The sequence below is a fragment of the Patagioenas fasciata genome, chromosome 2, assembly GCF_037038585.1.
Source record: "Patagioenas fasciata isolate bPatFas1 chromosome 2, bPatFas1.hap1, whole genome shotgun sequence".
NCBI classification, from domain to species: domain Eukaryota; kingdom Metazoa; phylum Chordata; class Aves; order Columbiformes; family Columbidae; genus Patagioenas; species Patagioenas fasciata.
This window is the reverse complement of record NC_092521.1, coordinates 9,367,109-9,391,663: the sequence shown is the minus strand read 5'-3', so window position 1 is coordinate 9,391,663 and position 24,555 is coordinate 9,367,109. Positions and strand designations below refer to the sequence as shown.

Here is a 24,555-nt window from a genome sequence, read left to right as displayed (position 1 = left end):
GAAAAAATGATTAAGTTATCCTAGGGAGTTTAACATGGTAGTAGCTGAAAACTGTCAACCATAAGGCCTCACAGTCCTCCTGTGAGATACTTGAATTTTTTGCTTTGGTTTGTTTTGCAGATGGCTTTCTCAAGATCATCTTACACACTCATACTGGAGCAGACCACAGAGTTCTTATTATTCCCACATTCTCCTTCTCGCTGTAGGCCCTGGACTGCTGGGATTCCCATAAAACCGAAACACCCAGTGCTTCCAAAACATACTTTTGCTTCCCAAATTAATTAGGTTAGCTTTATTTCCTAATGTTAATGCAATCTTTGCTGTAAGGGAACGTTGCAACAGGATATTGATTTCTTTAAAGGAAATGACAGGTCATTTATATTCTTCATGAACCTCATCTTGCCTGTCGCTCCAGCAGAGCTGGAGGATGGAGGAGCTCCTCTTCCTCTGTCTGACCACATTCCAAATTTCTTCCCAGCCTCTTCTTGGGACAAGTCCTTTGTTCCACTGTGGTCACATTTCTTATTTTTGTTTTTTGATGGCCTCTTCCCTTTCTGTGCATGGCAGACCTATGCCTCCGTGTTCTGTTTCTGTTCCTTTCCTTCCCTTTTTCAGGCCTTTGAGAATAATTTTGGCTGAAGACTTCTACAAGAAACTCAAAGCTAACTTAAAACCACAAGGAAAACAAACAAAAAAGTCTTAAGATTCAAACCTCGAGGTTCAGATTCATTTAAGACATGGAAACAACATAGAAAATTGCAGCCCAGTGCCCTGAAATTTAGCAGTGTTCGGAGTAATTGGAAAAAAGGTTTAGAGCCAAAATGCCAAGTCAGTGTGAAAAAATAGAAGAGGTCCCAGGTCAGCCCATCACTGTTTCCATGCACTTTGATGGGAATGTCTGTGCTCCTGGCTCTCACCACCCAGAACACAAGCTGCCTAATTTTACTTGGGAAGCTGAAGCAGAAAGTGTAACAGTTCATTTTGGCACCTTATCGTTCTCATCCTCTACTTATCTTTTGCTTCAGTTTTTTTTCATATATAACAGTCCTTTCCTTCAGACTTTGCTGTTTGTTGTGTAGGTACTCATTAACCAGTCTAAGCTAGTCATTTGGACATCAGTGGTTTGGTTTCTTATCTTGAACATATACTGTGATCACATTTCACACGCCTATACAAATGCACTCACACAGCAGAAAAGCAGATCTGCTAAGTCTGGAAAAAAATACTTCCATTTACACACAACACACCCACAGGCCTCCTTGGTAATGCACATTTTCACCACAGTTCTTCCACAAGAAGTAAAAAAGGTCTGAGACTGCTTCATTTTTAAATGCACAGATTGTACCAAAGACGCTCCAGAGCCACAGACCAGTAACCATCAGTCTAAAAAGGCAGCTGTGGTTTGCCGGTAAATGTCCATGTCCGTGCAAAATGCACATTGTAAAAATAGGACTGTACACATGGGGTTTTGTGAGCAGATGCTCTACACCGTAAAAACACTTGCACGTTGGTGGTCCTCAAGTGTTTCCCATTCTCCATCAAAATGAACAAATCTTATATCCTGGGCCAGGATTATGGGCTTGTCCCTTACAGCGTCCCATACTCCACAGTGCATTGCAGCAACACAACCTGTCCCCATCCTGTTGTCATCTGTGCCACGCTTATGGATCCTGTAATCAGGTCATCAGCCACCTCAGTGAGTCATCAGGTAGATGGTGACATCAAGAGTGTCATCTCTTCAAGCTGGGGGGACACTGGGGAAGTGTGCTACAGGTGAGACCTACCCCTTCCAACCAAGCCCAGTGCATGAGCCAACCCTTCTGACATGTGCCTTGCCACATGGCTCTGTGTCCCACATGCTGCAGTGAGTCCTTCAGCACCTTCCATTAAATCCTTCAGCATGGTAATGGAGGCTGAGAAAAACTGCTGATCATGGGGAAAACCCCAGAAAAAGAGGAAGGATGTGAAGGTTGGTGGCTTAGAAGAAAGATGGAGAGGGCACCAGATAAGAACACCAAGCAGAGCACCCCAGAAAACAACAAGCAATGCTAGAAGGTCTCTGGAGATGCTCTGCTCAAAGGCATGAGTGGAAGTGGACCTATGACCACTGCAAACACAGTTCCCCTCCTGATGACAGGGAAGGCCAGGACTGGCAGGAGGTTGCTGAATAGGTTGTGAATAAACAGGACAATTCAGCCCCTCTAATTCTCTACCAAGCTCTTCTTGCTGAATTTTTATTAAGAGTGGCAATCCTTTGGGTGCCTCAGTGCTTGGGAGAAGGCAGCTGGTGCTCCAAATGATGGCAAGACCTGTCGGGGCACTGCAGACCTGCCATCACACAGAAACCTTCCACTAAGGGAGGGGAGCTCTGGTTGTGCTGCTCTTATTCCATTCTTCCCTGAGCACTGGTTCCTGAAAAGGGATCACATGTATGTGGATGTATTATTATTATTACTATTATTATTATTATTATTATTACTACTACTACTGCATTTTTTCCAATGAAAAAGTTCCATAAAACCTCATTTTTTTCCTCCCCTTCTCCTCATGTCTTTCTTTGATTAAAAATTTTCAGTGTTTTTTTCTTCTTAAAGAGAAAAACACTTCATTTTCAATTCCGGAATCCCAAAGAGTAATTTTCATGGTATTATTAGAACAAATATAATCAAAAACACAGACAAATTTTGGGGCCAGATCTGCTTGTCAGGATTATGTTGTATCTGTCCTACAATAGCGCATTTATGATCAGCCTGAGAATATCTCTGAAGATTGAAACTGGCGGTCCACTTAAGCCCTTTCACAGATGATTACGGCGGCACTGCTGACAGCAGGGTAGCAAGGTCTAAGCTAACAAAACTCATTTGAGTGAAGAAAAGCATAAAGAGCAATGCTACACAAAGACTGCTGTTTATTAACAGCTCTGCTCAGGCTACTCAAGAAAACCGGTTGGATTTATGTGATGGATGCGATGAAGATGGTGGATCCCATCAATCTGTGAACCACAGCTGTGTAGACAGGGCTGGCTGCTGCTGGCAGGTTGAATCTGTACATTCCTTGGATGACTATGCACCTTCCCACAACCTTCAGAGCATCAAAGAGAGGCATAAATTAGTACAAAACACATTGCCCATGCAGAACTAATACTAACACAAAGATTACAAATGATGAGCCTGGTTTTCAAACACCATGGGGAAAATCACTAGTGTTAATGAGGCATGTAGTGCCTGATCGATACCTTTTCAATCACTGTACCAAGGGAGCAAAAACAAATCCATAATATTTGTTTACAGAACACTCGTCAGGTATCATATAATAACCACTTTCAACCTAAAAAGGCACATCATCTGTGACTGCAAGGATGCACAGCTGCAATTTAAGGCTCGTGCTTTGGACATACTTGGCAATTCCAAGAGAAAATCAGGAGGATTAGCCAACACTCACAGACTTGGTTCTTTTAGCCAATGATGACACAGCTCATGTTGACAAAAAACATTTGATCAAATCTCCTCCTAGATTGCACCAGCTATAAAAATATATATAAATGAGCTCCTATTGCACGTGTATCTTGCTTCTCCGTGGTGAGTTTTGTGGGCAATATTACCATTCTAGTTCACATTATGATTCTTTCCCATTCTTCATCAATACAGTGATGACAGCAAATCTTCATATTTTAGATCTGTCCTAACCTGGAAGTATTTTAGGAGAGTGGGGATGTTTTCTGATGTGCTTGGATGCAGGCCACATGGTCTGGCCCCAACTCTTCGCTTGCAAAAGGTCAGGGTTTTGGAGGCTGGGCCTAGGTCTCAGCTAACATATTGAAATGTCATGTAAATTTATGCTGGCAGTTTCTGGCATTTTACTGTGCCATAAGGATCCAGGATGCTTCTGGATGAGGCCTGGCTGGGTGATGCTCAGACACTCAGCCTCTTTCACAGAGGCTGCTGGGCAAGGGGATCCCAAGAGATTGAACTATCACTTGCTTGTGTTCAGAGGATCAATTTTTTGTGTCTTCATTAAAAAAATAAATGCGAATAGCCCCAAGAAATACCTGACACCTGGCAATTTGTCTCCATATCAGAAACAAAAATTGCAAGGGTCAAACAGCCACTAAATAATGTGTGCAACAGGACATGAAGCATTATGAGCTCTTAAGTTTTTAAAAATCTATGAACTTACCTTAATCATCAAAATGTAACCAGGAGAGGGGCCAGATAATGTCCAGCAGTGGCCAGAAGACCAACTCCTGTTCAGCAATCTCATGTATTTCTGTTTCTTCTGGATTTTGCTCTTCATATTGTTTGCAATGAAGATTAAGGAAAGAATATTGTTTTAGCCAGGCCACAAGGAATCTGAGATACTTATTTTTATCATTATCCTCCCTACAGGTTTGCAATTATTTTTGCTGGCAAAATTTGATTTAAATTTTCATTTTAACGAATGAAGGAAAAAGCCTATTGCACTTCGTATTTTTCTTTGGAAAGTGACAAAAGCCCATTATTCTGTTCTGCCTTCCTGGTACATGCTGAGTGTCCATGGTGAAGAAGAGCAGCATATCAGATTTCAAGGAGAAAGTGAACTTCAAGTGCCTTAGACACACTTTTTCCTCCTTCAAAGTGTCCTCTGATACATAATTTCTCAAAACAGGATAAGAAAGTTTTGGACATGCTGTTGAAAAATTTCAGCTTTTAACTTGTGCTTTTCCATGTATCAATTAGTTTGTTGATGGAAAGAAATTCACTTTTTATGCAAAAAACTGTGTCTTGCATAGGATGTGGAGGCTTCTCAAACAGGCATGAAAAACCACAGAGTCCATTGACTTGTGCCTTATCAAGTGACAGGTTCATTTTAAATACAGGAGCAGCACTTGCAGGTAGCAGGCAAAGAAGGGCCCTTACCTGACCTGAGATGTAGTGATATTGTGTCACTGGTCCATATTCGAGTGTGTTTGCAGTGGTTTTCTACAGGCTGGCAGTGCAAAGCGTTGCTTCTAGGCGATGATGGGTGCATGCACAGCCTGTGATGTCCCTGATTTTCTCCTGTGTGCACTGATGACATTGTCACTCTGGCAAACCTCACCTCTCCCCCAGCTGTTCAGTAGCTTAACCACATTGCATAATGTCACCTTCTACCCCAGACGAGTTACTTTGGCTTCAGCAAGCACTGAAGACCTTCACAGCAGACTTGGAGTGCTGGTAAATAGTGATCTTGGGTTTTAAGCTAAATACTGGTAATACTGGAACGGGACGCGAGTCCTGACACCTTGAACCAGCTTTCAAGAAAGATTTGCTCCATAGACTACAGACAATAAAATACATGAATGACAGACCAAAGACTACCAAACTAATGAGTCACAATGTCAAGCTCTCTCTGTTTTAATGTTAATTAATTGTTGCATGTGTAGTGTTACTGATTAAACATAATTGGAGCAGTTGTACAAGGGAACATCCTGTAGACCACTAATTACAATACTCTCTGGGCAGGGGTGAACTTTTCTGAAGAAAACAGGAACACAAGACTAGATCATGTTAGTGGGTTTCTGGTTAAAGAGCATTGGCAGTTTGGATGTGATTAATTTCAATTATGTTTGACCAGCTTTGTAGGCAAGCAGTAAGTCCAAGCAAGCCAAAGGAGAGAGAGACGCTTCAAGGTGATGATTCATGCTCTTTTTAAGGAAAGCAAACAGAGCAAAGAAATGACAGGGAGGGAAGAGCAAAATAGAGTCGCAAGAAGTGGAATGGACATCAGGAAAGGGACAGAATAAAACCTTAGGAAGCTGTAATGTTCCAAAAATGTCACAGGGCAAAGCAACAAGATGAACCATGGCCAAACCCCGCAGCTGAGAAAAACAAGGAGTTGTCCACATTGCGAGTCTTGATGGGGCTTAGATCTGAAATTACACTGAGCCCCTTCTACACAGAAGTTTAAATAGGACAACAGACACAACATGGAAAGCATAAAGCGCCAGAAGTTCTAGGGATCTTCAGTTGCAGAAAAATTATTGTTAGTTTCTCTTGGTACTTGGACTGTGGTTTCCCCTTGTGTTTATAATCAATAAATCGAAATGACATCTAAGCTTTAAAAAAATATCAGTAACCACCCTAAATTGTGATCGCACAATCCTGAAGGCAGGCTTTTATTGTAGATAAAACAAACAGCTTTGCTAACTATAAACCTTCCTTTTAAAAAAAAGTACCAAGTGTTTTTTTTTTTTTTTGTGGCAGCTCTCCAGTCAGGTGAATCTATTTAATGAATAACAGCTATAAATATACACTCAGCAAAATTTTACGTAAATGCAAAGGGCTCAGCCCTTCCCAGGGCAGGGGCAGTCGGGCAGTTGTAATGTTGACAAGTGTCACAGGGTCAGATGTTTTTCTCATACACTGCTGAGGCAGCTGAGCTGCAGTGCAGAGTTGCGAGAAGTGAGAGTAGCCGGGCGTTGCCTCTCATCTGGAACTCGTCTGTGTGATTTAAAAGGGAGATTCATCTCTGCGAAGAGACATCTGTCATTTGCAGGCAATGCAGAGACACGTGCAAGATAATCCATCTCACCCTTGAAGGAGTGTCTAAAAGGAGCAGAATTATCCTCCCTTGTGTTTACTTTCTCCACTGATTACAGAGGTAGAGTACAAGATTAGTTTGCACTAGATATCACACATCTAGGTGGGGAAAAAGAGGTAATTTCATCCTTGATAGTCCTTCTGCAAGCTACAGAGGAAGACAATCTGAACCCCTTTTATGAGAGCAGATACTATAGTGAGACCTAGCAGCTAGTTTATAAGAGCTGTGTGAAAAGCCTTTGCTTACTCTGGCTTAAAATGTCTGAGCATCCCACATGGTGAGAACAGAGTGGAGCCCACAAGGTCCTGCTCTGCCTGTTCATGGTGAAGAACACACTGTGCCAGCCCAAGGCTACCACCCTTCAGCATTTTCACCACAACCGTGAGAGCCAGTACAAATTAAAAATCAGGATTTGGTTAGTCACAGGCTTCAAGTATCTCATAAAACAACCAAGCATTTATTTCACAAAAAAATTTGAGAAAATAAAGAAAAAGCCCCAGTGACGATACTAATGTTTGTTTATGCTGGTATTGCTACTGCCAAGAAAAAACAGAATCTGCCTGAATGAGGCTGCCAGAAGTTGAACTGTTTTGTCTTCGTGCAGCAGGGAGGTGCGTGGATTTTTGGTTTCTGCATGGAAACTTTACTCTCAAAAAACCCATACCTGTTTCAGTTGCTGTTTTTAAGTGTAATACTTCCCACCACTCGGGAAAAGGCAGATCAGCTTCTGCATATTGACCAAGGGATGAAAATCTCCATCTAGTTGCTGTGGAGGTGCTGGAGTTGCAGCACCAGCTCACATCTACATGTGCCCCCAAATACCAACCTCATGTACTCACCTGAGCCTGGGGCTGCTTCAGGTGTCACATAGGACTTAGGTGTGAAGGGCTGATGGGAATTTGGTGCAGTGCCTCCTTGGAGGTGCCCGTTAATGAAATCTCCTGCCACAGTCACGTTGAGATAAATGGTTAGAATTAGGCTGCTAAGAATCCTTCAGAAGCATTTTTCCATCCCTCCTTTTTGCAGGGAGTGCAGAATTCCCTTCCCCTCCCACTCTCTTTCTATGGTATTTGCACGGATACTTGAGATGAGGGTTTTGTGAGATGCCACCTCTATTAAAAACAAACAAACAGACAAACAAACAAAATACCCAACAATACTCATAAACTCAATAAAGTTTAAAAAAGAGAAAAAATTTTAAGCCTCTACCTGGGCAAAAATCAGAGTAAGGCATTCCTGTGTCTTATCTCAGGTTGTAAACAAACAAGAACTTTCTTAACTTACTAGTTTTAACAAGATGAACAAGAAAGAATGACAGTTTGGCAATTTGTGATATACAATGTTTTAGGAATAGTTTCCAAACAATTGTTATCAAAAACCAATTGCATTGTTGTTGGGTTCTTTTTGTTTGTTTGGATTTGATTTTTTACAATAGTTTTAGTCTTTTAAACGCATTTTGGTTTAATAGGTAATTTATTTCCTTTAAAGCATGTTAAACATAGGACTCTGTAGTCCACTAGCAAAAAAGAGTGAAATTAAAGCACAGTAAGAATTCAAATGGCCAAATTAAAATTTAAGATGGACGTGAACTGAAATGATGGATCTATACACAATGGAATTATTTTGACTCCTTATTTCAATAGAGAAATTTGTATTATACAACGGAGCAAATATCACAAAATTTGGTTTCCTTAATCTAAATGTACTTGAAAACCCCTCATACCTCAGACACTTAGACTGAAGAAAATTCAGATTTGAGCTAGATCTTGAAGGTGGAAAGTTCATTCCCAGAGCAGAAGTTCATAAATGAGTACCATGCCTCCCTGCAGTTGTTGCTTAGGTGTCAGTCCAGTTTATATAAAAATGAACTGAGAGTTTGCAGTTGATCTTATCCAATTCCACCCTATCCGATAAAGGACCAGTGGGCTAGAAACAGACAAGGTTCCAAAATCAACAAAAAAGACTTTCTAGTTTTGGGGTACTTAAATTCGTTAGACTTTTCAGGCATGATTCCTTGGTGACCGACGACACCCTAGTAAGCACCAGCTGGAGTGGCCCATCTGCTTTGGATCAGGTGTTATGGCTGAGGCCATATCCTCCAGCCTTCCCCTTCTGGCTATGTGCACTCCTAGGTCTTCCCCTCCTGTGGCCAATGTGTCCATCCAGAGGTGTCTAGGCTGAGTCAGTCAGTGTTTACATCCTTTCCAAGCTCACCAGGAATTCCCATCAGCTCAGCACAGGCTTGCCTGCATGACCCAGTCCCTTAGGCATCCTCAGAACACATATAATGCAGCAAGTGTCCTACCAAACACAGTCAGGGGTACCCTTCTTGGAGTGGGTGGGCTCTACATGTTGATCAGAACACTGGATAATCCCACATGTTGAGAGTGCTGTGACTGCTCTGGAGTTAGATGTGCTCCTGGCACTCTGTCTTTTGACACTAGGACTCTGGCTTGATATACTACCCCATGTCATCTTGGCATTTGGTGGTTCCAACCATTCAATGTAAAACCTCAATGGGGATTTGTGATCCCCCATTTCTTTAACCATTGAGTGTTATCTGAGAGGTGGACACTAAGAGCATCAGTACTCGCTTTTTAACAGGAATGGCCATACTTTGCTTTTGAGAGGGGCTTGATTTTTCCAGGATGATAAAGATCTTGCCTGGCACAAAAAAACAGAGCAGGACCTTTTGAGACTTCGTGAACATGGGTGAATAGGTACCTGACTTCTTGGGCCGGGCAGCTGAGTGCATGTGCAGAAACTGATCGATACACTGTTTAACTGGGTGGTTCTCAAGGATTAGTAAACATCTACAGTTACTGAAATCCTGATGTATATACCTCGAATATGCCTTGATCCTTTTTTTTCGCTAAAAAAATTAGGTGCAGTTTTAGTCCAAGCCTGAAAGGAGAGTATGGCAAAGCTTACAGCTAGAATTGACTGACCAGGACCTGTGAAAACATTTAATTTGGATGTCTGAGACCTGCACAAAAATACAAGGAGTAAACAATCTGCACTGGAAGATTAAGATGACCCAAAGCTCTAATAATTGCCTGACAAGATTAGATCTGATTTCTTTTTTCCTGAGGTCAAGATGTTCTTTGTTCTGGTAAATTTATTTAACCATATTAACCTCCTCAGAAGTATATTTTATGTACACTTTCCACGCACTGCAGCTAAACCCAGGTCATCCTTTAATATTGTACCTTGAATGGATACCTCCTTGTTTGACCAGTGAATAACCTCCCACTCCACTCCAAATAAATGTGAATTTTTTATCACTGTGGAAAGAGCATTTACTATTATTAGTGCCTTAGAAACATTGTTGTTGTTGTATATTTACGCAGGGGGATAGGCAGAAGGGTGTGAGCATGTATGTGTGCATATACATGTGTGTGCATGAAAGAGAACTCTATCAAAATTAATATCCTTGGCTCACAAAACCCTTTGGAGCTGTTTACATTCCTGAGGCAAATTCCTTAATATATCTGTAGTTGAAGTGTTCCAGAACCTCTAAACGCACGGCTTTGGTATGTTACCCACCTTCCCTGCACAGGGAATTGCAGAGAATACTTAGTATCTGCAGAGAATAAATATGTCCCCGATACAAACACAGCAGCAACGTGTTAATACGTTCTGCTAATGCTACTTAATCCTGAGGATAATGCATTGGATTTTCTACATATGATCTTAATATAGCATGCTAAGGGGAAATTGGTTAGGAGAGTGGAGAGGTGAGGAAGAGGGAAGGGACTGGAAAGTGTTTAATTAGTTTCAGTAATGACTTCAGTGCTGATGGGGGACTCCCACTCACATGAGGAGTTGAGTGTTTGCATTGAGCAAGATTTGGCCCAATGGGTCAGATAATTTGTAGTGTTATGGGCTGGGTAGGGCTCATTCAGGATAGAGGTAAGAAGCAGTTGTACTCCTACAGGAGAGCGGGTGAGGAGTTCCTTCCCACACCTTGAGGCTCTATCAGTGCCATTCCCAGTGTCCTTTCAGAGACAAAAGTATCAGCTGAAATATAAAGGTCTGGAAAATAACAACCAGCCTTGCTCATACGTCCCAAATTTTCTCACAGCAAGCTGGGAGCTGACCCTCTTCCACATGGGTTTGCAAATCAGGACAGGGCAGTCCCATGAGGACCATGCTGTCCTATGACCTTAGATAATTGAAATGGGAACCCCCATCTGCATGGGTGCCACGTGTGCAGTACAGGGCAAAGATGCTTATGGGTTCTTCTGTCTCTGCTGTCTGAGAGAATAAGAAAGGTCTGGAAAAGATGAAAGAGAAGCAGATCTGCAGCTCCAAACACAGTGACTTGAAGAAAACACAAGAGACAGCTTCTTTTGGGCAGAGTGCTGGGCTGAAAATGCAAACATGGGTCTGTACCCCATGTTTTCTGACTCGTCTTACTTGGACATGTAGGATCATCTCTGAGGAATATCTTGTCCCATTCATCACTGTGATGCAGTGCACCCATCATTTGGCCAAACCTCTCAGGTAAAGCCAGTAGCAACATGCTACAACCTCTCAACAGAATATATCTATACATCTGTTTGCTTTTCTAAAGTAAAGGTCCCATCAAAAGAGTCAGTTATGCAACAGACATGTTAAGTGGAGTAGCAAGGTACTCCTCCAAATTATCTTATTCTGCTTAACAGGCTACCAGGTGTTGGAGGCTGGTATTCGGTAATGTGATGTTCACTGGAATTTGTGCAACAAGTCATCTGGATATCACCTTGTCTGATTTTCTAATGTGAAGAAGTCAAAAATCCACTTCAGCATTATGGGAGTATATATTTGCTTTGGTGAGAAAAGGTGACTTATATCTGAAGTTTGTTTTATTTTGGGCACTTTTCAACTTGATGTTGGTCATTTTTGTACTGGTAAAGCCTAGAAACTCCCACACTGCCAAGGGCTTCCAGGATGCAGACTGCAGGAAGGATTCTACAGTATCTCTCCACACCTTTCTGGTTGTTCTACTCACCATTGCAGATTCACAGTCCATCTTCACAAGCAGCTGCAGTCACTGGGGCTTCCACATGTGGTTCCAGGTCCAAGGTGCTTCCAGAAGCCTCCTGTGCCTCCTTGACCTCAGCTTGGTGCTCCTTCTACTGCATCATGATGAAAATGGAGACAAGATTGAACATTACCTCTTTACAGTGAGTGTAGCTTGGAATAGTACCAGGGGGAGTGTGATGGGTCTTAGAAAGAAATGCCACACAACTGAAACAGACAACCAGGCCTGCATCAATGATGAAAACCAACAGAATTCACAGAGCCAAGTATACCCCATGTGTACCTACAGTAGGAGACCTTGTCTTTTTCAGGATGCTGGTTTGTAGCCATACCTGAAAGGGCTTGTGCAAAGGAATAGGAGTTGACTGAGATCACGAATGAACCTTTGAAGGAGACAATGCTTGCTCCTTTTGGGACCAATGTCTGCTGATTTCACCTTGTACATCTACAGAATTAGGGCTGCCATCTTGATACCAACCAGGAAACAAACCATTGTTCCTACTACTGCTCAGGAGACACTGTTTGCTGGCACACTTGGACTCACTTTCTTGCATGTGTTTATTTGGACCAGTCATGTGCTTGAGCAAAGATCAGTGGTGATTCGTGATGTCTGCTGAAAACCACCTAGAAATCAGTTATTGATTAAACTCTCATTATTATTTGTAGTAGATTACTGTGCTAGGGAGCTCTCGGGCACACTCAACGCAATTTGCCTGGGGAAGGCTTGGTCAACACCATTGTGAAGTTAAGTACCACTTTATTGTACTTTGCTTTCTGCTCAGCAGGCATTTATAAGAGTTTAAAACGTAAACATGAAATTTTGACTTCAGATAAGAAGATCTACCCAGAAATACGCAGTAACTACTCAGCCGTTTGTGTGCACCTGCCATCCAGTTCCTTTGTCACTTCAAAACATATGTCTTTATCTCTCCTGTATGTTTTAATAGTGGTCATAATCGTAACCACCCAGTTTACTGCATAGAGCTGTGTGCAGGGACCACATTATTCAATGCTGAAGCACACATGGTTGTGCAACTGTAACACTGAGAGGGATGAACAAAATCGAAGAAAAATAAAACTCAAGGATGGATTTAAAATGCCACAACTCAGCTGTCTGTGCTGCAACTTGGACCTGCCACCCCAGGACCTGAGCTGGGAAGGGATGAGGGAAGAATCAAGGTCAGATGGACTCCAGTCTGAGCAGAAGCCAGGTTTGCAGTGGCCAGTGTCCCCACCACAATGCAAACAAATATCAGCCTGTAGTTGAAAGCTGGCACTACTTACTCAACCGAACTGTTCAACTGCACCATTTACTGGGACAGTGTGGCCTCCAAGGGCTCCATCCTCCTCTCCAAATGGTCAGGGTCTGACCTTTCCTGGTCAGGGTCTAACCTTTCCTGAAAGACACGGGTATTTTGAAACCTTAGACAGCTGCTCAGTCTGCCCGCTGACCTTTGCTGAGAGGCTTGTTGAGAGTGGACACACATTTATTGAGACCTTGCACTGCATTTCTTAGAAGCTGAAATGTCCTGTAACACGATTCACCATTCTTTTAAGAAGTCTGCCTCAGGCTGACTCAGTTGAGGGGAAGTATTACTTCCCCCTTGTTATTTTTAACTAAAACAATGAACATTATTATACCCTTTGTTGTCTCTGGTAAGTGTGAGTGGGAGAAAGCAAGTCACGGGTTTTACTTACTAGGCAGTTTATTTGATTGTCCATTAAAAACACCCCTACAGATAGAAGAGCAAAGTTGCAGCCACAGCTAACTTTCAGGTTTTACATTCCTCCAGAAGAGGAATTATCACGTGCACTGATGGACAGATGGATGGTTCATCCCAGAGGATTAACCCTTTTGCCTTGTTTCCTGCACAGGCACAGGACCGGCAGTATGCTTTATGTTCTGAAATGTGCTTCTGCCACTTGGTTTTTCAGGTGTATTTTAGAGTTTAGAAAGACTGAATAAATAAACAAACAAGTAACAGAATGTGGGAAGCAAACAAATCCACTGAAGATTTCACGCAAGACCATGGTGGAGTATTCATTGCTAGGCAGGGAATGTGCTCTTAAGAGTTTCTGTGGCTACAGGTGTCAGAGTGTCATTTTAGAAGTGATGGGACATCCATGCAGGTCTTCGAATATGAGTGAGACAAAGTCTGTATGAAGAGGTAATATTTCCACCTGCTGCAGCTAAGTAAACCATACCAGCCTGGATAAGCGTTTGCAGTCCAGAAACACCCTCTGCCTTTTCCACTTGTGTCAACTAGCATGATAAAAGCCATGTTTCCCTACATTCCCTATCTTTAAGTCTAGTTCTGTTGTTCCAGCATCCTTCAAACACAGCTGCAAGGCTGGTCTTCTCTCTAAAGTGATCCCTGTCCTGCCTGCCATTTTCCATCACATCTCATCCCATCCCCATGCTCTTGCCCAGAGATGTCCTGCTCCACAGAGCAGGGCGGGCTGCCATGACACCAATGGCAATCATTATTCTGCTCCTTTTCCAGCTCCACACCAATTACATGTTCACTCATGCTTGTTCCAAACTAACAGGCTTCAAAACACCTCCCCTCCTCTCCCTTCTGACACACTTTCCACCCAGAGGTCTCCCAGGTTTGGACGTCTCTGCTAAAGTCTCAGTGCCAAGACATTGGTCAAAATCCATCAGGGGAAACGGTGGATCTCCTGAGATCTGCGTCTCTTGATCTTTGAGGGCTGCTTCCTGCACAGGTGGTGCATAAGGCTCCACCAAACAGCTCTGAATTACAAAAGAAAAGGCCATGTGGAACTGGAAATCCTGACTTCTTAATTTGAAAAGCAACCAAAACTTTTTGTTTGAGGTGATGTTTAAGGTTTTTTTTTTTTTTTGCACTTCTGTCTGAAATGACAAATTCTTTAATCACCCTTTCCTAGGATACATCTTGAATTTATTTGCATCTGCATTTTTCCATGAAAGATGAAGATTTCTCAGACGAATACCAGCAGGCTGTAATCACCACCACACAGCACCTGAAATCTGTTGCAGGTGCAGAGTATGTGCACACTTCCCACAGTGTATGTATAGACACAAACACACTCCCTTCTCCACCACCATCCCCCCAAAAAGGATATTTCTCCTGTAAACTGAAAAGAAAGATATTATTAATATTAATTTTCTATTAATTAACAATAATTAATATTTAGTGACATGTCCTTGATAGGCTGCTTGCAGTAGGCTGGGTTAGGAGTGGAAAAATCCCACCCTAATGGGATTCATGCAGACCTGTCATTGAAGGGAGGCATTACCCTCAGTAATACAGCACCGACAGCATCTCTCTGGCTGCTGTCAAAAAGTAGAAAATCCCAGATAAGCTAAGAGAGGAGAGCCAGTATCTGTAGGTCAGTACCCTGCAGATACCATACCAGATAACACTGGAATCCTTTACATATTCAAGCAGGGTGGACTCCAGGATAGGTGTGATGCACCCAACAAGTATTTCAGGAATGCACTTGGGATCCTGCAGGGAATAGCCCAGCCTGCAGCAGGTGAGGATCAACCTGTTTTTAATGAGAAAAAACTGAGACAGAGTCCCTGGGTAGGAGGCCAAGGCACTAGAGCCTGAAGAAAACATTTGCACTGAATTGCAAAAGCTTGTTCTCAGCTAATAAATCCTGTAATGTCTGATGGAAAATTAAACACTTGAAAGTAGATCTTAAAACGTCTTCTAGGAATTTACCTTCTTGTGATATACTTCACAAAAAGCTGGATAAAGAACTACATTCTTGCCTCACCGCAGAGAACCAACTGCTCTTGAATTCTATTGAAGTTTTGTCAGGGAGGGTAAAAAGCCAGGATTTCATATTACGGTAACATTTTTAGTGCATTATGTAGTGTCCACGGAAGTGACTTGTTCTGTCACAGCTGGGCCTGGTAGGATGCTCCATGCTAGAAGGGTTGGTAGGACCTGCCTGCCTGGTGCTGAGCAGGGTCTTCCAAGAGCCTTGATGGAAGGTAAACCTGCAGAGGAGAGTGGGGAAGAACAATTTCTTCTTCTCCTGAGACAGCTTTTCAGTTTTTTTGGGTGGAGCTCTTAGGAGGGATGAAAACAGTATGGCTGCCAGAATACTTCTGAGAAAGCCTGCTGTAGGCTGGATTTATTTGCTAGATAAGACCTAGTGTAGGTAACCTACAACCTTCTTTACACTGAAGGTTAAACATTCTGTCTGTCACAGAAATTCAATTTACAGGAATGCTAATTAATCCTCCTTGGGGCTCTCAGTGGAAGCTGAGAGACTTTGGGCCATATTTTATATTTTTTATCCACGCAAAGAGTATTTACATTGCAAAAAGGTCAGTCTTCTAACAACTAACACTGGGGAAGCTTTGCATTTCTGAAGGATTTGAATAGTGCTATTCTAGCCCATTTGCTGCAGGTTTTGTTTCCACAAAAATGACTTAATCATCATAAGTAGCCTTTTTTTGTATGCTATTGTGCATGCCTTAAATTCATATGGTAATTCCCTGAAGCATCTGTTCCTCCATATTCATAGGTCCCAGTCTACATGTATAGACCTTTGCATCCTAATATTTCCTGAATTCTGCAGAGTATATTTCTCATATGCGTGCCAGTGAAATATGGAATGTATTAGAGACACCTCAGCTGGAAATCCTCTGAAAGATCTTCCTAACTCTGTCCTCCTGAAAGGACTTTTTGGAGGATAAGGTAGAAGGACTATATGAAGTACTTTGTAAGGAGCTAGGTGGTATTAAGTCTGCAGCTGTCTTGGGAAAATTTGGCATCTAAAAGCAGATTTGGCAATGCTGACACAGAGTGATGCTTCCCAAAACCTGGTTAAGTATTTTTCCTCTCTCAAAAAAAACAAACAAACAAACAAACAAAAAAAAACCCAAACAACAAAACCCAAACCTTTTTCAGTCATAATTTAGACTGAAACTACCTGCATATTTAAAAGAAATCAGGCTGCTGCATAACAGTGCCTTTTCTGACACTGGTTTCCAGTGCAATTGCTGATTTACAGCTTTTGATAGGGTTTGTCTGGCTGGGGAGCTGGTCTGAGTTGGGCCCTGCAGTGCTTTAGAGAAGAAACAGAAGGAAAGAAAACACTTGGCAACTGATAAGCTCTTCAGACATCAGTTGTTAGAACAAAAAAATTATACCACTAGCATAAATAATACAATAGCATAATCATATAATTTGTTGTTCTGAGCATTACTGAGTGTAGCTCTTAGAGGGAGTTCGTGCTATAGCTATGTGTTTGGAAACTTTTATAGCAAAGGGGAAACCTGGGCTTCCACCAAGTGTTATTCATTTTTACATTGCCATTTCTGAATTACAGTAATGTCCAGTTACTCAACTAATCTGGTCACAAAGCCAAGACTTCCCATCCCAACTCACACAAAATCTCTGCTTTTCAGTAAGAAAGATTCTTAGTGCATGCCAGCAGCAAGAGTGGTAATAACATGAGTTGCATCTGGAGAACATCTGTTTTCCTTTCAGCATACAAAGATGTAGAGCTGGAGATGTGAGAACAGACACATCTTCCTGCTCCATGTCCAGATTGTCAATAATTTTGTTATGCTCTGTTTGTGGATGAAGCATATTCAAGACTTGGAGAAGCCAAAAAGATATTTACTTGCTATGGGGAATCACAGCTAACCCACCCCAAACTCAGAGACCCCACTTGTTCTAAAATAAAATCTACAATGAGTTACTAATTTCTCAGGCTCATCAGAAATCCCTTACTCCTCTGCCATACTCAGTCTCCCTGCTGCTAAAGAAAGACCCTCCTCCTAGTTATGACCCATCAAGAAGAACTGACTGGGTGGGGGTTTCATGTCTTCCCTCATCATTATCTCTTTTTTGCTGTTTTGTGAAGATGGTACCAAAGATAACATTTCAGGGTATTTAGTTTAGCTTGACTGTTTTTTTACCAAGTAATCAACAGTAATTTTTTGTTATGAATCCATGACAGGGATTTCCCATTCAAATCCTGGGCAGGTCCATGCTTAGCTTCTAAGAGCAAGGATGTTCAGACCATTAAAGATAAGCTTTTTTATATATATATATATTTAATTTATACATAACAGCAAAAAAGGACATGGTACTGCTCTGTCTGTGTGTGAAGGGTGATACTCTCTGTTCGCTACTGGGACCCATACAATCTCTATGTGGTTAAGAGGCCTAGATCCTGTCCCACACTCATTTCCTTAAGAAGATCATAACCTCTGTTCCCCTTGGTCACGTACTGAGATATTTTTATCTCCTGTAGATTTTAAGGAAGGGATTTTCAGAAATTACTTAAAAGAGTTTATTCTTGAATAATCCTAACTCTCCTTGTCCCTTAGCTCTGAATTGCAGTGTGCTCTGCTGTTTTGAATCACAGAACCATTTCGGTTGGAAGAGACCCTCAAGATCATCGAGACCAACCATTAACCTAACTCAGACACTAAACCATGTCCCTAAGTACCTCATCTACACATCTTTTAAACACCTCCAGGGGTGGTGACTCAACCACTTCCCTGGGCAGCCTGTTCCAATGCCTGAAAACACTTTCCATGAAGAATTTTTTTTTCCTAATATCCAATCTGAACCTTCCCTAGTGCAACTTGAGGCCATTTCCTCTCATCCTACTGCTTGTTGCTTGGGAGAAGAGATCAACCCCCTTCATGCTACAACCTCCTTTCAGGCAGTTGTAGACAGTGATAAGGTCTCCCCTCAGCCTCCTTTTCTCCAGGCTGAACAGCCCCAGGTCCCTCAGCTGCTCCTCATCAGACTTGTGCTCCAGACCCTTCACCAGCTTCGTGGCCCTTCTCTGAAATCTCTCCAGCACCTCAATGTCTTTCCTGTAGTGAGGGCCCAACACTGAACACAGGATTCATGGTGGGGTCTCACCAGTGCCCAGTACGGGGGGACGATCACTGCCCTGTCCCTGCTGGCCACACTATTCCTGATACAAGCCAGGATGCTGCTGGTCTTTTTGGCCACCTGGGCACACTGCTGGCTCATGTTCAGCTGCTGTCAGTCAACACCCCCAGATCCCTCTCTGCCAGGCACTTTCCAACCACTCTTCCCCAAGCCTGTAGCGCTACTTGGGTTTGTTGTGACCCAAGTGCAGGACTCGGCACTTGACCTCGTTAAACCTCATACAATTGGCCTCAGCTCAATGATTCAGCCCATCCAGATCCCTCTGTATGGCCTTCCTACCCTCCAACAGATCAACACTCCCACAACACTGAGTATCAGTACATATGCCCCACATAGATTATTAGGCATGGATCTGGTATGAGGAAACTAATATGTAAGTCAAGATTTTTCTCCAAAGACAAAAAAGTGTCTCACCTTGGCTAGAAGAGCAAAGTGAGTCATCAAATGTGATGACTGCATTCTACCCACACATGAGGCAATGTGTAATGATCACATGTCTTTTCATTTCCTTGTTTTCTGGAAGGCAGCTTGGAGGATGAAAGATCTCCCACGTGAGTTCAGGGGAGTACACAGAGTTTTAAAACAGAAGATAGAAGGAACCTACAGGAAGAGATTCATAGGAAACGCTTAGCAGGAGGGGGAAGAGGTGGACATTGTTTAATCAAGACAAAGAACTAATATTGGAAAAGGTGAAAGGCACCTGGGAATTCAAATAACTGTTATGGGAGACATGACCTGAACCTTCTGGTTTTTTTATTGCCTTTAGGTCTTAGTTTGTGGTTTTCATCATACTCATGTATGAGGAGAAACGATGACTTCAGAAACTAAGTCTGAAAGCCCTGTGTGCTGGAGCATGTGTGTGCACTGCATATTCCCCCTCTGTACCTCTCAGATTTGCAACAATGGTAAAAGCTATAGTGAATGCACATGGCAATCTGAAGGGTCCTCACACCTCACCAAGTTTAGATTAGGCCTTTGCAGGTGTGCCTGGAGTCCAGGGCCAGGTTAATGCTGAATTTCTGCTGAGAATTCACTACGGTTTAAATCAAACTGAGGCTTGGGGATGCCTTGGATTTGGTGAGTTTCTGATCTCAGGAAGAAGATGAAAATGGGACCTAGAACTACCCCTCAGGTGGTTATTAGGAGCAGCCATCTCCAGACTCCTGCTCTTGGACTCCTAGTCCTTGGAAGTGTAAATGCACAGTTTGGAAATTCTACATCTGTTTCTGCCGTTGGCAGGAACTGAAAGCATTTTGCTTGACTGATTGGTTTTCCCCACGTCTGGTTTCAACTTTCCAGAAATAAAGCAATGAGTAGTAGCACAGGAAAATAAGCAAGGAGAAAAGTGCAGGCAAAGTTGAAGGTTAGCAGATTATAAACCTGGCTAGGCTTGGTGAGCTCCAGGCTGAGCTATATAGTGTTAGGAAAGTAAAACTTTAACCCAGACAAAAATCCCAGTGGTGAATCAGCAACCGATTCTCTAAAATCTCATCCCTGCAAGCACGTCCATCTAAAACGCCCCTGCAAGCACGTCCATCATGTCTCAGAGGAGTGGATGATACCTGTTCCTGGGACACACACCTTTCATGTGACATTTCTGAGTTCAGTGGTGAAAGAACAACAATGCTGCCTGGCGTGTTTTGACCTGTAGGAGCTCTGAGCACAGCATTGCCTCTGATGAACTGTTCTCTTTCATCCTCCCTCCTTACTTCTTGATTGTTTTTGAGAATTAAGGGCTATGGCCATAAAAGGTGCTTCTGCGCAAATCCTTTGACTATGGGTCCAGATGTGATTTGTTTCCATGTGAACACATTCAGATGTTCCTGGAACAGAACGCATTTCTTGAAACACAGATAAAAAGCCAACCTGTCTTCAGGCAAGGCAGGCTATGAAGTAAAATTTCCCAAACACAGCAGATTAACTTTCCTGATTTGCAGGTAATATGTGCCCATGTCACCTAGTTCTGCCATGAACACTGTTTATCAGAGGATTTCAGAAGAGATTACAGCTTAAGGACATCTATTTGGGAAAACTTAGTGGGAAATCAGTGGGAAACTAAGACATAGGGAATTTACTGTCTTGACCCTTGGCTGTTTCAGCCATCCAACCGTTCTACCTCCACTGACAGCATATGTTCTGTATGTGCTTATCTCACCTGCAATCACCTGACTGAAAGTACCCAGCAGAAATAAAGACACATCAGCAATTGAAGAGAAAAGATGAATTGGTGGCACAGGCACTAGCTGAATGTAGATAAAAATGTGCAAAGTTGTTACTAGCTTGTTAACAATTACTGATTAGGGCAACATGGTGGTGGCTTCACCATTGGCCTTTCCCAGCCATCAGGAAGGCTGATGCTACATGCTCAGGGTCTGGGCACATGAAGGGTCCCCACAGTTTCAACCTGGAATTTCTTTGTATCTTCAAGTGAGGCTCTCTCTCCACTGCTGCTCCTCTCATTTCCTCCTGCAGTTTTTTCTATCCCAAACGAGAATGAGTAACAGGTTCTCCACCACCTAGATGTGCAGCCTCCCTCTTCTCCCTCCAAACCCAAAAGATCAAGCAAGCTGCAGCACCGCAGGAGTGACTTGTGCACCATCACCCTTTCTTCAGATGCTCTGTAGATTTTCTCACATTGAGCTCAGCTTGGACAAGGTCAATCAACCTGGGAGCCTCCCCAGTTAAACGCACCAGCAGTAGCAGCCACTTGGGACGTGCGGGTTGTAAGCACTCTGTGCTGGAGTGTAGGAAGGCACCAGTGACTTCCTGAGCCTCAGCTTCTGCTGCCAAACAATTTCTGTTGTCACAAGAATTAGGTGACTGACTCAGTGCCCTACCTCTCACCCTGCTCCCAGGAGTACTTGTTGGCCTTAGGTCCTGTCTTGCCTTTGCTATGCCTCATCTTTCCAGGAACCAGCTCAAAGTGGAAGGTAGTCACTTATATCACCATCATAAGACAAGAGATCTGCCTTTTGGCATGTTTTTGGCCACATGCGAACAATAAGGTAACTGCTGACTCAAGCTTGGATGCCTCAGTTCAGTGAGGTGCCACCTGGGTATATAATTAGAAAACAGACAATTGAACTATATTAGAAATGTTGTGGTGCTGTCAATGGTATACAAAATACTGCATTTCAGATAAATGTGCATGCACTCACTGTTGTCTCTTACCACAATAAAATCAAATCTGTTGGTAAATACGTGAAGACAGAGCAAAGTTTTTAAGGTTTAACACTTTGGAGAGCCCATGCAGCGTTTTACACCTGGATAAAGCCTCAGCAGAGAATACAGTTTTTTCTAATTGAGCACTTTGGACCTGCAAATGGCTGTTTCCCTTGATTACCTGCAGCCTTATGGAAAATGCTAAAGAAAACTTCGCATCCAGGGATGATCTTGGCTTTCATATGAAGCTTGTTTTTCCTAAGATAAAAGCTCTTCAGCCTGACCAATGACTTTACATGGCATTTGGGTGCTCAACAGCAGACATGCTAAGGAAGACCAATCCATGCAACACCATCAGCCCCTTAGTGCAGTTACAGGTTTTCTTGGCACGTTCTGTGGAGACTGATTTCTGCTTGTGCTGCAGAGCATAGAGATTTGATTATTCTTTATTCTTCTGTTATCTGGGACCAAATTACTACTCTACCTCAAGCAAATGGAAAATTACTGACCCCTTTTCTCTGGTGAGATCTCACCCTCTTGCTTACTCTTTACTTTTGTCTCCTTCATCCTACTTCATACAACTGACAGAGTTAATAAAAAATCAATAACATGAAAATATTGCTCCCTTTTGTCTCACTAGGGAGCTAGGGCTTTTCAGGCAGCTTAATAAATAGTACTATGAACCTAGGGTTGTTTTTGCAATAGGTGGCTTTAATTGGTGTTTAATTTAGGCTGGAAAGAGAAAGAGGAATTTCAGAATCAATGCTAGGAAGATAATAACATCATTGCCAGGTCAAAAGAACTTCTTCTCTCAAAAGTAAACACGAAATTTGCCCTGTGGAGTTCCAGATTTGTTGTTCTGGCTTTCTGTGGTCAGACTTTTTCAGTCTGCAGGAAGAATATGCCTGTCAATCCATCCTTCCTTTCCCAGGACCACTCCTTTAAACTCTGCCTGGGCTGTTGGCATCCAGCTGTGTGCTTTCAGGCTCAGCCAGCAGCACCAGGAGTAAAGATTGCAGAATCGTTCCTGCCCTCATTTAATACTTTTATGCCTCTGGCTTTTACTTTGTTTGTGCTCAGACCCATGTTCGCAGCCTATGTCTCTGCTGGAGGTGATGTGGGTGAGCGGAGGCTCCAGGGCAAAGACAGCCCTAACTGGGAAGATGAAAGGTAAGTTAAAGATAGCAGCTGTAGCACTTCTGCTGGGCAAAGAAGAATTAGATCTTGTAAAAGATGTTGTTATCGGTAGCAAGAAGAGTGGCTTATGAATATGCACAAGGTTTTGACACCCTGAACCTTTTAAACAGTCATTTTAAGAGCTGTATTTTGAGCACACACAGAGAAAAGCAACCAAACACAGTGAGGACTGGGAAGAAATGAAACACAAAGAAATCAGAGTGATAGGGTGGGAAGGGGTACAGAGAGGTCAGCACATCCCTTGCACAGGAAGAATTGCATAAAAAGATAGTAATGCTTTGTATTGCCTTAATAACACTGTTTTATAGATGTCCAAAGACTTCGTACTCAACTGATTTACCATTATGGTAAAGAGACAGGCCACATTGCTTCAGGTTACATGTGAGCAGGCAGAGTTGTTTACTTGCCCGCATTCACACAGTTAGGAATGACAAAACTAAGAACAGAGCCGAGTCCTCCCCTACCAAAAACATCTAATCCAAAATTCGCTGTACAACCAAATTCATTCACCTCCTCGCTCCTCTTCCAGTAGATGGAATGACTGGTATAGGGCAGAGAGAAGATATATGGACCAGATAACCTCCAGAGATCCAACTGCTCCAAGTTTTTCTTTGGTTCTATGTGAACAGGAGGGAAAGAAAGAACAGCAGGAAACACTGAGAGAGTATACAAGGCCTAAACTCATACCAGGGTGCACATGGAGACACACGCCTGCAGAACAGCACTGAAGCTGGGAATGTGCCAGACTAATCTGTGGGAGGGGCTGGTCTGGACTGAATGGGATAATGTTTTTTTTAACATAGAAACATTTGAACTTTCCTTTCTATGTCTCAATGTACGTGGGATGAATCTGCTTACAGTCAAAATGGCTACCACTCAAAAGTCCCAAAACGTTGAGAGAACAGGTGTATTCAATCCCCTTCCCAGTAGTTACTCATTAAATAAAGGTTAAAAAAAAAACAGGCAGGTATTGCAAGGGAGGAATAAATAGTTATATAGGCAGGTGATAAACATCTGAGTTACTGATTAACTCCTGGCTTTTGTAAACCCAGCAGTTCTTAAGTTGGTTTACTAGGAGACCAAAACATAGAGCTGTGCCAAAAAGGCCTCAACCCTGAATAACAAACATTACACTTTATCTCTCCTTGCAACACGTGCCCCTGGGCTGTGACAATGAGGACAGCTCTGCCCTCTATTGATAGAAATGATTCAGATCTGTTTAAACGTTAGAGAGTCAAAAAGGCAAGAGAAATCCAGGTAGGGCAGGACAGGTTGAAATATTACCTCCTCTTTAGTATTTTGACTGCCAGAAGCTAAGAAGGAAAAGAAGGAACAATTGACTTACTCTGTGTGCACATGTCCAAGCACCTTCTCTGGGCTATTCGTTATGATGCGATGCTAGGGTAGCTGAGCCTTTGGTCCAACACTGTTGCCAGGCTTATGGTCTCAGGGTAAAATCTGGGCTGGAAGGGAAAGGAGAGACCTACAGGAAGGACATTTCAGGAACAGTTGTAGTTGCTGAAATCAATGCAGCATGCTTAGCAGAGTGGAAAACAGGCTTGTGCTCATCTGTGAATAAGATAAGGGTGATTTCCAGTGTCTTTGTCGGCTTCTTCCATGTGGAGCAGCTTGCTTGCCCTCCTGCATCCAACCAGCTCCACCCAGTCTGGAGTGCTGCCTCAAGCAGTAT

At 42.7% G+C, this 24,555-nt stretch overlaps 1 long non-coding RNA gene across 1 annotated transcript; it reads right to left on the bottom strand.

The window, feature by feature from the left end:
* Positions 1-2,891: 2,891 nt before the first annotated feature.
* Positions 2,892-24,555, bottom strand: LOC139827124 (uncharacterized). The gene is made up of 5 exons (XR_011737333.1): positions 24,211-24,555; positions 11,552-11,678; positions 7,398-7,499; positions 4,177-4,287; positions 2,892-3,081 (listed from the first exon to the last, which is right to left on the bottom strand). It is a non-coding gene; the product is annotated as an uncharacterized lncRNA (long non-coding RNA).